We start from the raw sequence: 16,441 nt of genomic DNA, 5'->3' as shown, positions 1-16,441 counted from the left end.
GGTCTGTAATTTTTCTTCGAGGTATCTAATTGGACACTGGATCCATTGGGCGTGGCAAAATGGCCGTTCGAAGGCACCAGCGAATACAGCACGGCGGGGGCGGCTCTTGAGGAGATTAGCAGATTTAAAGATGTCTGGCCACAAAATGGCTTCTTCACCTGCTACGCTAAATACTGAAATGTTCACAGAATTCATTTTAGTTTCAATACGCATCGTTCACTTAATTCACGAATGGAAATTGAAACGAACAGAATTATTCAATTAAGTTTAATCACAAAATATCGAAAGTTTCATAAATTTCGGTATTTATATAATTGTATCTAAACACGAAGCGGGGACTACCACAGAGTTGTATTATAAAAATAAAGAAATAAAATGATGGAATTCAAGATGGAATCCATAGAAAATGAAATAATCCGAAATAAAAGATGAAATATCATTCTTTGTAGCACTTACTCGATGTTTGAACAATGGATCTAATTGTTATACAATTTAAGAGGCTAAGGCAGTGCTCACCAATCGATGCGCACAGGCGGCACCAGCAAGATCTAAAATGGCGGCCTGCCGAGCGTTGATTCGCTTCACGAAGCCAAGATGGTTCAGGATGGCCAGCCTCCCTCTGACGTCACGCTAACGGACAAAGAACAAACGGGAATTAAGAAGAAAATCAAAATAAATACAATTCCGAAAACTCTCGCGATGAAACATCGAGTTTAATATGATGCAGAATTAAAAATTCGTGGGAGGGGAGGGGGGGGGGGGGTCGCGGGAGGAGTCTTAACGGTTTTGCGAAATATTTAACGGAAAGCGACAAGATGGCTGCTTCACGTATGATGATCGAGGAGGAGGTAAGAGGTGCAAGGTGACTAGCCTCCCAATTACATCACTCTAAAGAACTAGAATGTTCGCTATACGTATTCGGGAGAATTCGAAGAAATCCGAAAAAAGTCGAAAAAAGTCCGAGAATAATTCGATGGAATTCAAAGAAATCCGAAGAAATTCTAAGAATTCCAAAAAATATATATATATTTATATTATAATATATAATATAATTTATTTTATTATTATTATATTAATATAATATATTATATTATATATTATTATTATTATTATATTAATATAATAAGTTATTATAATATATTATAATATATAATATTTATAATATATATATATATATTATATATATATTTCGCAACCACCGCCGAAGTTATATTCCGCGCAAAGAAAAGCAACACTTTCTTTGGCACTCGCGGTGAAACATTTGAGAAGCACGAACTGCAGAACGGAATTTCTATTGTCAAGCAATTGAGAAAGAAGATCGGGGAAAAAATCGTGAAATATGACGAAATCATGTCTATCACTATCACCGCCGGTCAAATGACCGATTACACACTTTTCATTTCACAATTATTGAAGTCACAAAACTGCTTCCATTAAAGGTTATTGTATATATAGGGTGTGTGTGTGTCCGAAAAATGTCTCGCAATTCGAGAATGGGAGGTTCCCGAGGTAATTCGAAGTAAGTTTGTCCTTGGCGAAAATGCAATCCACGGCTTCGTTTACGAGTTATTAACGAAAAAGAGTGACCAATGAGAGGTGAGATATGCTGGCGCATGGCGGCCGAGCCAATGAGCGGAACTGGGCTTCGTGCGCTATCCGATACTTTTAACCTATTGGCATCTACGTATTAGGTCTACCGGAAAGTTCTGCCCGTTTTTGAATTGAAATATAACACAATTTTCATACATTTAATAATATTTATTGTAGAATATACTTTCCATCGTTACTTATGACTTCTTGCCAGCGTGATGGCAACTTGTAAATGCCATTTTTAAAAAGTTATTTATTTTTAGAGGCGAAGAACTCAACTAGTGCTTGGTCGACATCAGCTTCCATTTTGAATTTTTTTTCCTGTAAAAAGTTTTGCAAAGAGAGAAACAAGTGATAATCGGAGGGTGCTAGGTCTGGGGAGTATGGTGGATGCGACAGAATTTCCCAGCCTAGCTCTGCGATTTTCTGACGAGTTGCCAAAGCAGCATGTGGTCTGGCATTATCATCGGTAGCCCTGTTTTCACGATCGCGTCTCACTTAATAATGACATGAGACATCTTTGTTTCAGTTTATTTAGGAGAGTACATGTGTGCAAATGCAATGATAAAGAGAGATAGTCATATATGTCTCAAATCAACATGTGCATATGGATTGAAACTTGAAGTGACACTATCGGACAGAACTTTCCGGTAGACCTAATATTTACTTAAACGCACTTGACGACGACCAATTGATAATGCACTCACTATGTATCGATTAAAATTGGGCAACAGTTTGTTTGAATGACGGATAAAAGATAAAGATTAATGAATACAATTTTAATCGATATTGTCGAATAAATATTCAATCGATAAATATTCGCTCATAGATGTTTATACAAAAGTTGTTCGGAAGAGCTAATTCATCTCTGGATGAAAGGGTGAGCGAAGAAAAATAAATTTTCAACCATAAATTAATTAATTTTTTAAATATTGATAAATCTTTAAGTGAAGGCACATTGAAACAATAAAATGAGGATAAAAATGAACTCTTGTAAAATTGAAGTGAATTGTTTAAAACATCTTTTTGTTTACAAGACAAATTACAGATCATTTTCTAGCATGAAACTGTGCTGAAAGGGACAATTATCCAAGCAATAGGTAATTTTTTAACTTATTATTTTCCACTTGTAGATTAAATAAAATTTCTTTTCGAGAACAAAAATTAAGGGAATACATAATAAAGAGGAACGAAAACATAATAGCACAGATAAGGTATGTCTCAGGATCTGAATTACCGACTCGGAAAATACTGTGGTAAGATAACGGACTCGTTCGTCGGTATCCATTTTTTCGATCGATATCTGAAATTTTGTTCAAACTAAAATGTGATGTAGTCTATGTAGAACAGGGGTGTCAAACTCGCGGCCCGAGATGAACATTTTTGATGTCAAGTATCAGGACGTAAACAATAATTTAACTTTATATATGTTTATTACAATGTACTAGTCAAAATAAAAATATTTGTTTCTATGAACATTGATTTTTTTTTGCGGCCCACCTAAAGTTAAGCATTGTTTATTTGGCCCAAGTTAGCTTTTGAGTTTGACACCCCTGATGTAGAACCTCGATTAATCGAACTGGATTTTCTTCGATCTTTATTATTTAGATTTTTTATTATTCCAAATAATAGCGATGAAACCACAGAAGGCCCTCGAAGAAACCTCAACCTTCTGTTGTATCAACAATTAATCGAAAACAAAAGGATTGAATTATCAATTTTGAATTCGAATAATCGAGATTCTACTGTATTAAAGATGTCGTTAAAATGGCAGAATAGCTGTCGTTAATAAAATAGGAAATTTCATTATCAATGTCTGCACAAAATTTCCTATTTTATCCACAATATAGACTAACAATTTATGACGTTACCGGATATAGGAACAATTCATGAATATGCAATTCAGTTCTTTCTGTACTTATCAACAAATTTCTTTTGTGAAATAAACAGACTGAAGTAAACTTTCGTCGAAGAAAGTTCTATTAAATCTCAATAAGTATAAAATTCATCAATATAAATATTTAAAAATTGAGAATTATTAAATTTAAATGATTGAAAATTGACGGAGTTTATCAGCGTAGATATTTATAATATAATCGATTAAGTTCTTTGAATGTCTGTATACCCAAATGTTACCAGCGGCAACGTCTATCTACCAGTTTCAGCGTTTCGCCGCTACGTCGAATGGCGCTGTTCGAAGACTTTTAAAAGCAAATGATTCTCGCCGAGATTTCAACCGCCTCTTACCAGCAATGCGGCAAGAATCATTCGCGGTCGAGCTTGCAATAAATATTATTAATTTAATATTAATTAAATATGCCGCATTCGGCGATTATTAATAGAGAAAATAAGACAACGAAATATACAAGGAGTGATCTGATTCCAGGTCATTTCTGAAATACTAGAGAAAATGCGAAGATCAATGAAAATTCGACAATATCTCTGACAAGGAAACGCAGCTTGGATGTTGTACTTCGCTGATTGACGAGAGCTCTACCTTCTCAACTTTCTTTCTGTATTTCTTTGAAAGAAAAAAATAAACGCCCCCGGGTGGGCTCGAACCACCAACCTTTCGGTTAACAGCCGAACGCGCTAGCCGATTGCGCCACGGAGGCGATTGACTGTTTATTCCAATAAATTCGATGAGAATCATACCAAACAGCTTCGGCATCATTACCAACTATTCTGTTGTCGACTCTTAATATTAGAAGCCGGAATATTTCATTTTAATTCATACATCTCTTTTCTAATCTCATTCTTGCAAAACTTTGCTCTGCGAAGCAAGAAATCTGTATTTAATCAATTTAGCTGAGCTATACTAAGCAATTAAGGAAGTTAAAATAAACATCTTTTATTATATATAAAAATAGAATAAAATAAATAGAAATACAAATTTTCTGCAACAATTACAAGGAATAGGAATTACATGTTCTAGTGCTCTTTAAATTCTTTTATTCTCTTTACTGTTTTAGATTACACCTGATATTTTCTGTCATAAAATTTACGACATATAGAATTATGTACAATTTATATATTTTGTTTATATGTATATTATGTGCAATTTATATGTTCTGTTTATATATTATGCACAATTTATATACAATTTATATCCATGGGAGAACAGTATTTACACGAAGTACAATTAATGTTGGAACTACCGGGTGGGACAAAATAATCCATCTCAGATTACTTGTTCCATTAATACTCAAAATGTGAAAAATTACAGAAAATCATAGCCACCTAGTTAAATGATCAATAGCAATTATAATCCATGCAGCTTCTGCGCATTCCAATTAATGCAGACAATTTTTATTTCTTTTTATTTCATCTCATTTATTGTTTCGTTTGTGAATTCTGTTCAACATATTCTTCAAGGTTATTTTATTAGTCGAACCTCGATGAAACACGTGAAAATTTCAATTGATTATCAGAAACTAGTTTGTCAACTGACAATATTCATGTCTTTGATTTGAAGTGTAAAAATAAAAAAAATAAAATACTAGTCCAAGCGTAAAAATGAAAAATAAACAATTATCGGATTGTCGCAAAAGTGGTCTGAATTTTCTGTTCAAGCTGTCCGTTTGGAAAACCGAGATTACTTTCGCAACAACAAATTGGAAAAATTCCAGCAGATTGGCAAAACGAAAGCTCGATAAACGCAGAAAAAAAGAAATCCGTTGCAGATTAAAAGAACGGACGCGGTCACTCGCGAGAGGTCCAGAGGCCTCCGGGCGTTGTGGTATCATCGGCGGATGATACGAATCTGTCCGTCAAAGGGTTACAATCTCGGTTCAGGGGATTCATCGCAACGGTCAGTCGCAATCCGTTTGAAATTCGATCCGAGCAATCGAAAGAGGACTCTTCGATTTTCGAGCACGAATAAGGACGAGAATTGAAAGCTACTACCGGCTCGAGTGTCGGTCACGATCGAGTCAAATCTGCTGTGACGGAGAGCCCGCCGACAAGCCCCGGGCACAAATTCAGCATCGATCTCGGGTGAACACCTACCTTCTGGTACTGTTATGCCATAGAATCCTGAGTGGACGCTTAGGGGGTTCCCATCGTTTCGCCGACAATGTAATAGCGCCGATGGTGTCAGGGAACTGCATGAACTTTCGTCGAAATTCTACTTATCTCGACGCCCGAACCACGTGTCGCATGTGACCCGCACCGCGAAACGTACGTTTGAAAACCATCGAACGGTCGAACGACTGTTCTTTAGTCGGAAATTAGCGATCCGGATGATCGAGGTTCTGCAGTACAGTCGGAACTCGATTATCCGGATTCTTTAAAATATGAAAATTCGATTATTAGAACTTCTGGCGAATTATTCGAAATACGTTTCTTCGTTTCGCTGCTTTCTGTCGAATTATTCAAAACAAGCTTCTTCGTTCCATTGCTAATTTTCGATATATCGAGACCTCGATTATCCGGACCTGGGGTTCGGATAATGGAATAGTTGCTTAGTCGGCGGACCACTTGACAGTTTTACTGTGTCGTGCAATTAATTTAGTTGCTATAAATCGTTTTAGATTGAATCGTTCGTCGTGTGGAACGAATCAGAATAATTAATAAGTCGGAGATTGCCGATCCGGATAATCGAGGCTCAACTGTATTAAAATTAAGTTCGAATTCAAAAATACGTAGGGAGAATAAATATACAGGGACAATAAATAAACTTTGAAAATAGAATAAGCAAGCAACATCTCTATTAAGTTTACAAATTTTTTTATTAAAATATCAAAGAGAAAGAAATAGAGAGAGAGAGAGAGAGAGAGAGAGAGATATTCTTATATAATTAAGTTCGACCTGAACACAGGAACAATGATACGGCCACGGGTTTTTCGTTACGCTCGATCTCGCGCGGAGATTCATTATACACAGAGAGTTCCAAAGTCGGAACAGATCGATTAACACGTCAATTTGCATTTAAGCGTAACTAACTTAATGCGGCCCGTAGATGCATACATGCAAAGTAAGCTGCGGCTTACAAATGATGGCACCGACTGACGACCATTTGTTATTCGTGTCCCGAACAAATTTCTGCTTTGCATAATGGACTTAGATGATACTCGGTCTCCGGCGAATTAAGTCATCATCGTGCCATATGCGATACACATTTTTCCATATTCGTAACTAATTCTAAGTATAATCAGACGTTCGCTACATTTGGTTCACTTGATTCATGCTTCTTTCGATTCACTTGACTTTTGCTTCGTTTGTTCAAGTTTTGTTCCGCGTTTGTGGTACTTAAGATTTGCTTGACTTAATTATGTGGAATTTTGCTTCATTTTGCTTAATTTAATTTTGTGTGGTTCATTTACTTAACTTAATTCAGTGTGGTTCATTTACTTAACTTAATTTTGTGTGCTCCATTTATTCAACTTCATTTTGTGTGCTACATTTACTAAACTTCATTTTATGTGCTCCACTTAGTTAATTTAATTTTATGTGCTTCACTTACTTAACTTAATTTTGTGTTTCACTTACTTAACTTAATTTTATGTGCTTCACTTTTTTACTTAACTTAATTTTGTGTGCTTCACTTACTTAACTCAATTTTGTGTTACACTTACTTAACTTAATTTTATGTGCTTCACTTTTTTACTTAACTTAATTTTGTGTGCTTCACTTACTTAACTCAATTTTGTGTGCTCCATTTATTCAACTTCATTTGTGTGCTACATTTACTAAACTTCATTTTATGTGCTTCACTTAGTTAATTTAATTTTATGTGCTTCACTTACTTAACTTAATTTTGTGTTTCACTTACTTAACTTAATTTTATGTGCTTCACTTTTTTACTTAACTTAATTTTGTGTGCTTCACTTACTTAACTCAATTTTGTGTTACACTTATTTAACTTCATTTTATGTGCTTCATTTACTTAACTTAATTTCGTGTGCTTCATTTACCTAACTTACTCATTTACCCAAATCCTGCCTCATCTGCCCAACTTAATTTCTCGAGCATCGATTTCATTTATCAGCCGCAGGAATGCCGAGCCCGGCTGCATTGCCATAAATGCCGTATACGTTCCGTGCATTTCTCTGAAGTGAATACCGGTGGCCGGCACCGAAATGACGGAAAAGGCCGCGGCTTAAATTAAGACAGTGGCCGGCGGAGCAACGAGGTGTCGATAATGAATCTCACCGTTAATTAGGCCCCGAAGGTGAGGGCGATAGGTGGCTGGTCGTGGCATACCGATATCTTCTTCTCAGTCTCTCGCGCGCACATCGCAAACTAAAGCCTAACTGAAACGTCACGCCACTTGTTACTCGTTAGTGTGCACGATGCCATCTTTACTGCTGGCCAACTCGGCCGAGTTACTCGAACGGAGCAGGCCACATCGATACCCCGGCACATCGGGCCCCTGTAATTAACAATGTTCTCCGCCTTTAGCCGACCTTGGGCCAGGTCGAGTTTCTTAGACTGATTTCGCCGAAGATCCGACTTATCTTCCCGCCGCGGCGCGCCGCTTCGAACCGGAAACTTGACTCATAAAGGCGGCTACTTACTTATGCGCTCTGAAAAATCGCGTTTAATCGTAATAAAATCATGAATTAATCCTGGCCGGCTGCTTAAGGAAACGTGGCGGAGCCATTCGTACGTGCTTCGTTGTAACAAACGGATTAACGAATTTAGCAAACAAATTGTAAACTTTGCTAATCGTATTTTTTTAGTTGTTAAGCAATATATGGATAATATATAAATGTATATTAATATATGAATGAATATATAAATAAATTAAAATATATAAATGAAACAAAATTATCTAAATAAAATAAGATAAATGAAATAAAATATCCAAGTAAAATAAGATATACAAATGAAATAAAATATGTAAATAAAATAAAACATATAAACGAAACAAAATATCTAAATAAAATAAAATATATAATACAAGTGAAACAAAAAAATATAAATAAAATATGATATATAAATGAAATTAAATATGTAAATAAAATAAAATATATAATACAAATGAAACAAAAAAATATAAATAAAATAAAATAAATAAATGAAATGAAATATATAAATAAAATAAAATATATGAATAAAATAAAGTACATAAATGAGATGAAATATATAAATAAAATATATATATGAAAAAAATGCTCGATATTGTATTTATCATTGACAATCTACGACAGTACCTGCAAATGGATGTACTAGAAAGTCAATGTACTGTAATAGCAACAAATATGAGAATTGAAAATTGGATGGAAAAATTGTAAAAATTGTAAAATAATATATGGAAATTTTGTTCGTTTTTATTCGAAGAAAATGTAATACGATGAAATCAGTACGAGTCTGTTGAAATAGGGTCGCGTTTGTACGTACACAAGTACCCAGGTTTCCCATCATTATTCCATCATTGTAAGTTGCAAATATCATTGCGCGTTCTATCTTCTGGAATGCGATAAACGCGCGTAGCTCACTTATTAGCTGGTCGAATAACACGAATATTTCGCGTGATCGATGGAAATGAAACAAGCTCGTAAAAGTTTCCACGGAACGGGTACAGGTCCGGCAGAATATTCATCGTAGAATCTCGATGGCTTCCGGTTGTTTAATCTCGTGTATGTCCAGCGAGAGAAATCGTGAGATTCCCGACAGGAAAGAAATGCCAGATGCGTGGCATAATTCTTTAACCATGAGTCCACTTATGGCCGTTTCTAGTTAATACATAGTAATGAATTTCATCTTGTAGGAATTGCTGGACGTACATTCTGATCAGTGTTAAATTGAAATTGTAGAAGATGCCTTTTCACCCTGTAATGCAAAAATACTGTTAAATATAAATACTGTTAAATTGAAATTGTGGATGGTGTCTTTGCACTTCATACTGCATAAATATTGTTAAATATAAATATTACTAAATTGAAATTGTGGAAGATGCCTTTTCACCCTGTAATGCAAAAATACTGTTAAATATAAATACTGTTAAATTGAAATTGTGGATGGTGTCTTTGCACTTCATACTGCATAAATATTGTTAAATATAAATATTACTAAATTGAAATTGTGGAAGATGCCTTTTCACCCTGTAATGCAAAAATACTGTTAAATATAAATACTGTTAAATTGAAATTGTGGAAGGTGTCTTTGCACTTCATACTGCAAAAATATTGTTAAATATAAATATTGCTAAATTGAAATTGTAGAAGATGCCTTTTCATCCTATAATGCAAAAATACTGTTAAATTGAAATTGTGGAAGGTGTCTTTGCACTTCATACTGCATAAATATTGTTAAATATAAATATTGCTAAATTGAAATTGTGGAAGATGCCTTTTCACCCTGTAATGCAAAAATACTGTTAAATTGAAATTGTGGAAAGTGTCGTTGCACTTCATACTGCAAAAATATTGTTAAATTAAAATTGTAGAAGGTGTCTTTTTACTCATAATTTAAAAACAGTGTTAAATGAAAATTGTGAAAGCTGTATGTTTAGTCCTTTAGCAAAAGTAATGACAAATTATAATTGCAGAAAGGTATTTTTTAATCTTATTATTGATTGACATATAGGTCTCTTTTGACCCATTTCGTTGAAATAATGTTAAATTAATAATTTGGAAGGGGATTTTTTAGAAATAATATTAAATTTACAATTTGAAGGCTGTCTTTTCAGCTCTTGGCTAGTAATAATGTTAAGTTAACATATGGAAGGGTATACTAATTTGTTAAATATTGCGTTAAATGAAAATTGTAAAACGTCACTTTTCAACCCCTTCGGGGGAAATACAATCAAATAAACACTATGATAGGTCTCCTTCGACCCTTTTGGCAATTAACATCGTTAAATTAATGTATCAAAGGGTGTCCTTGGGGTTCTCAATGTTAAATTAATAATTGATAAGTTGTCTTTGAACCACTTTGTTAATAAACAGTGTTAAATTAAAATTGTGTAAAGTGGTAAAAAAGTGTTAAATTAAAATAAACGCGACGTCAAATAAAAATTGTGAGAAGACACTTTTCAACCCCTTCGGGGAAAACACAGTTTGATAAACTGTAAAACCGTTAAATAAACATTTAACTGCGTTAAATTAATATCTCAAAGGATCTATTTTGTCCTTTCTGATACAAACAATGTTAAATTAACAATTTGCAAGGAGCATTTACTAACTTCTTACTAGAAATACTGAAAACACTGAAAATAACCTCGACATAACCTCACAAAAAATTGAAATCTTGCAATACGTCTTCCGGCCCCATTGACAAAAACACTGTGAACCCTTTCTTTCTCGTCAAAGTAAACAATTGTATCGACTTAAAAAAAATCAGGCTCAGGAGCAGAGCGAATCATTGAAACGCGCGCCGCGCGATGGTTAAAATGACCGGAATTAGGGTAACTTTAGACCGGTGGTTAGAACGGCGTTACAGCGTGGCTGCGGCCGCATCAGGTGTAGTTGGTTCGTCCAGCTGGACAAGGGCCCCGTGGTCCAATCTCGAAGGTATCTTTCGACCGTCGACAGAGAGTGCTTCCATTACGCTGGGCGGTGGTCCCTCGTTATATCCGGGACAGGCAAGTCCGTGGCTACTCATCTGATAGTCCGAGGATTTATGGCGGCCCTGATGGTTCATTTAGCGGTGACATGACTGGACAGGGGCGGGTCGAGACGCTTTCCCGTACGTGTGCGTGTGTGCACGTGTACGTGCGCGCGCGCGCGAGCCTGCGTGCGTTAACGCGACAATACGGAAATATCTTGTTAAAAACGGGCCGGAGTGGCGCTATAGATTGGCTGATTTAGCTGCATACGCATCGTGCGTCAACTGCATCAATTGAGAAATAAGCCTAAACTGCGTCACGAAAAACCTTTATTAAATCGTTCGCCGAGGTCCCTAAAACGAGGTCCCTAAATCTTCGATTGTCTTCCGTGGTGTACACGGGGCAAGGGTTCCAATTACCGAGGTTCGACGGAACACCGTTATTTTATTTTCAATTTTATTTTTATTTTTATTTTCATTTTTATTTGTTTGATAATATATAATATTTACGATAATATGACCAGACCAAGGAGCTCGTTGCAAAATGAAATGCTTCTTCGTCAGTTGCAAATACCAGGAGGCAGACAAGAATGTATTCCTTTTTTTAATAATTTTAACAGAGTGAAAATAATATAACAATATCCTCGCGTTTTTCTTGTATCTTCGCTGCTTTGTATTTAATTTATTCAATTTTACCATAAATGCAGAAAATCCGCGGTCTAAATGCGTCTAAAAGAATCTCAAACGACAATATTTTTGCACGATAAACGTAAATTATTTATTGCAGATATTTTTCAACGAGCAGAGATCACTTATCAAAGCTTATGCATAATTTATAATTCTTAAATGCTTGCAAGCGTATTATGTATTAACTTTTTATATTGAAAATATATTACATTATATTTCTTTTATGTTTTTTGTGTTTCACGGCGGAGAATTATTTATTGTAAAATGAAAATAAAATTGTAAAACCGTTGCGCGGTGTAAAGCGCGAGCCACGAGACCGTCGGAACGACATAGACGTGAAAAGCAAGTGTGAACAGAGCATAAACGGGGAGGCGTGTTTTACAGTAGCCAAGGTTCCAACGAACGAATTCAGTTGCACAATGATGCAGCTCTTGGAAATCAGTTCACTGGCACGGCTGTAGAAAGGTACACGCGAGTCGTCGTGTCTGCGATTATTAGCTTTACCTTAACCAGTTACTCGGTGCACGACAGAGGATATCAAGGTTGCACATGAGTAGCGTCGTTTCCATGCGGCGTGCAACAAGGATTTGTCGTTTCCTTGTTTCGAAAGGAGATCTCGTGTTCCAGCGGTGCTTTTTTTCAATAACAATCGTTTCGGAATCGCGAGACGGTGCTCCACGATCAGACTGCGGATTTATATGCATTCGGAACGAAACTGTATAGGTTAGAGGTGTACCCATTATCGCGGGTGTACCAGTTAAAAAGGATGTACCTGCGCTAAAAACTACAAATTTTTCTGCTAAGATTAAAATGCCTAGAGATTGATTTCTTGTCTTAAGAAAATTGCTGTAATACGATTGGAATACCTTTTAGCCAAGGAAATGGAAATATTGTTCAATCATTTTTACATTTTTCATATGTTAATATCAATAGACTAATAGATTAATCAATAGATTAAAATCGTTGCTTGAATAATTGTACATCCAACGCACTGCTTTCGGTTGATTACGAAGGTTCTTTCTTAAATACCTGCATCGTTTAAAAAATAATAAAAGAGATTTTTCTGGTAGTTTCAACAAAATAATTAAGCCCTCGACGTTACGTACGCTCGATTGGTGCCGCAGTAATAATTACTGCGGCACGAAGTTCATTGAGAACGGACGTAATGCTATGGTGACGCCATCTATCGAATATACAAGGTAGGCCAACTCCATCGCGATCTAATATTCGTCTTCAAGCTGCACGCGTTGGTTGTAGGTTATCTATTCTCATATCTGTTCTCAATTCTCGCTCGTTTTTTTTCACACTTTAAAATGCATTATTCTTTAGAAAAAGTCGTGCAAGACTCGTTTTCTCACAAGGAATAAAAAGAAACTGTGTAAAAAAGGTGCAAGTAAAGCATGTCACCGCAGCAACAGGGTACCTTAACCTCGCGTGGATTTCAAAACGGTGGCAATGTAAACAAAAAAAATTGAGAACAGCGTTATATCGCGGTGTGGTAAAATGGCGGACATTCGATTAAAACGGTTTGGAAAGTAATGGAACAAATCTAATCGAAAGGAGCTTCCGTGACGTGAAACGTTTTCGATGTTCCGCGATCCGCGAGCGAATATTGTAAATGTTTGTCGAAGAGTGACGCATAAAAACTGATCGCTTACGAGCGGGCCGCGTTTAAAAGGGCCCCGGACGGGGCACCGTAAATGTTCGGGCGAAGTTAAAAACGCATCCCGGAGTTATGCTCGCGCACGGCGCGCAGCACACTTGATGGCTCAATCTTCTCCATATATTGTGGCGAGCATAAAAATCATGGCTGCATTGTGCACGAAGTATAAGTTATATGCTTTATTGGTCGTTAGCGGCCGCCGACTGCGCGCCGCAAGGTTTATATGCACTGCTTCTCGTCAAATTCAATCATGGACACGTTCATGACGCCCGGCCTGCCGAGTTCTTGCGCGTATCTCATTCAATTAGCCGCGTGGGGGATCACGCGACTTCGCGTTCCTGTCGTTGCACGATCGTTCGCGAAACTATGGACGGGTGAAAGGAAAAGTGATGAGAGTCGACCATTTTCGAAATCTTTCGCCAGGCTATTGCTACCAGACACGGCTCGTGCACCGTACAGGAAATCCATGAATCCAGTGAACGTCGCGCGCCTGGAGAAATATAATTTCAAAATGGCTGACTCGGTAGACCAATCGTGTTTAACCAATAACGAGTTAATTTAAACAATTGCAGCCGTCGTACGAGAAGCAGGGTAAAATGCCTTCGGGAACTTCAAACGGCTGCCATTTTGTAACGGATGGTCGTATCATGATAATCGATAACTCATTTTCAAGTGAAAAGTCTCCTCTTTGCGAGTGTTTTTACCGTTTTGGTCTAACGTGACCGTGCCCTTTGCAGCCACGGTTTTTACAGGACCGTGCACTGTCCATCACAGTTTTCGATATTCGAAGAACTGTGGACAGTTTGAAAAATGTTTTCTAACATCGGGAGTAAAACTGTTCGTTTACATTTCGCGAGATCTTTCCAACGAGTCCAGATACATCGTTGTACGATTTCTTTTTATCGAGTTCTGAAAAACGAATCAGCAGTTGCTGGATTTAAAGCTTCCCCGACACGTACGAGAAGCAGGGTGAAAATCCTTTCGGAAACTTCAAACGGCAGCCATCTTGTAAAGGATGGTCGTATCGCGATGATCAATTGCCCATTTTCAAGGGAAAAGTCTCCTCTTTGTGACTGTTTTTGTTGTTTTGGTCCAGCGTGGCCGTGTCCTCTGCAATAGTCGATTCTACGGTACCGTGCAACGTCTGTCGCAGTTTTCAGATTTCGGACAGCTGTAAAGGGCTGGAACGATGTCTTTGACTGCCACCTCCTGACGGATGATCGTACCGCGACAACTAGCAGCTGATTTCCAACGGAAATAAAAATAGAAATTGCAAAGAAATGTGTCAATCATTTGTCCCGAAACAGTTTCGTCCATTTAGTAAGTTGAGGCACTTGTCCAGAACAATGCAGACGGTGGAATTCTAAATATTTCGACATGTGAAAATATCTGTCGTATGCTCCAATAAATGGAAAGTATTTTTCATAGTCCTAAAAAAAAATACCATCGATGTCACGGATGTGTGAATGCAAGTGGAATGATTTTCCTCTGCAAAATGACACGATCGAATTTACTTAGATTTTGTGCGAACTCCATCAGAAAATATGCTTGAATAAATAAATGAAACGACCTGTAATTTCAATAATTGTTAAACGAGAAACATGAAATGGGTTATTCGACGGACACTGGTAGGCTTAGACACCGGCGGTGCGAAACACGAGCCCATTGGAAAGTGTCGAATATTTCCCAGGTTTTATATTCTTTCCGTTAAACGTTCTTTCTTTCGGTTGCGCAATGGCTCCGGGACGAAAGAGGAGACGAGACCGAAAGTTCAGCGTCGGCGTCGGCGGCGGCAGCGTTCTAAGAGGCCTCGCATCGACGCGAGCGCAATTCCTCCGGGGGCTCCGCCGGACCCACACGAAATAAATATAAAGCCGCGGCTCTCGCATCGGAGAACGGCCGCGGTCCGATAGAAAAATCGCGAACGCTCCGCTCCGCTCCTGCGAGCTCCCTTTCGTCGTTCGCCTAAGCGGGAGCTGCGAAATGCGTAAAGAACATTTTATGGCGGTTGGTTTCTTGCATGCGAGTGTATGTATGCAACTCCCGCTACACTGCAGCCGTGGGAAACGCGACACGGGCTCGCTCCTAAACCTGAAAAGCTGTTTAGTGGCCGTAGATAGAGGGCGCTGCCTGCGACGCCGTGGGCTCCCGATCGACGCGCGGCTGCGAACCGGCGACAGAAAAAAAATATCAACGGAACCATCGATGGCCGTGTGCGCAATAAATTACTCATTTGCTTGGCGTCAGACACGGCCGTACGTCGTCGAAACATCGCGACAGCTTTATGAAGAAATCGGCGCGCCGCGTGGAAAGATCGAACGTGTTCTTTGCCGATCCGGCTGCCTCTCTGCATTGCCGACGTTGTTATTTTTAGTTCGAGTCACGTGACAACGACAGCCATTTTTCTGCGATCATGTGGAGGATGTTTCTTTTTTAATTGTTCGAACGATAGAGCAACCGTTTTGTTGTACGTCGAAAAAATCGGTTCTCGTGATTTTTTTTTATAAGGATAATTAGTATCAAGGGCTATTATTGTTGTTATCTTCTGACTTTTTCTTTTACAATTCTTGATGCTATAAAAACGTTCTCATTAGAAGACTATTTTAACTCACAAGATTAGATGTGTTTGAATTTTGTATAATTTTTATTGTAATGTTTGCTTGAATAAAGAAGATACAAATTTAAACAAAGATTTCCGACATTTCGAACATTTTTGAGATCTTGTATTTGTAAAGTTATTTCTTCATTGATTAAGTTTTAAAATTGATTTAGTTAACAAAGAATAATTGTAAACCATTGCAAAAACTTGATTAATATTATATTATATTATAAAAATATTATAAAAATATAAAAGTACTAGAAAAATATTATAAAAATAGTATAAAATTATAAAAATACTACAAAAATATTAAAAAAGAAACAATTATATGCAGTCACTCCGTGGTCAACAGAAGTGCCGCTATTTACTGTTTATATTTATAGATTTATCGACATAACCTATGATAACCG

The 16,441-nt window shown here is 37.1% G+C and overlaps 1 non-coding gene across 1 annotated transcript; it reads right to left on the bottom strand.

Annotated features, from left to right (window-relative positions):
* Positions 1-4,131: 4,131 nt before the first annotated feature.
* TRNAN-GUU (transfer RNA asparagine (anticodon GUU)) lies at positions 4,132-4,205 on the bottom strand. Its single transcript has one exon. It is a non-coding gene; the product is annotated as a tRNA-Asn (tRNA).
* Between the last annotated feature and the right edge of the window lie 12,236 nt (positions 4,206-16,441).

The sequence above is a fragment of the Megalopta genalis genome, chromosome 14 (assembly GCF_051020955.1).
Source record: "Megalopta genalis isolate 19385.01 chromosome 14, iyMegGena1_principal, whole genome shotgun sequence".
NCBI classification, from domain to species: Eukaryota; Metazoa; Arthropoda; class Insecta; order Hymenoptera; family Halictidae; genus Megalopta; species Megalopta genalis.
The sequence above is the reverse complement of the archived record's forward strand: the minus strand, read 5'-3'. Positions and strand labels throughout refer to the sequence as shown.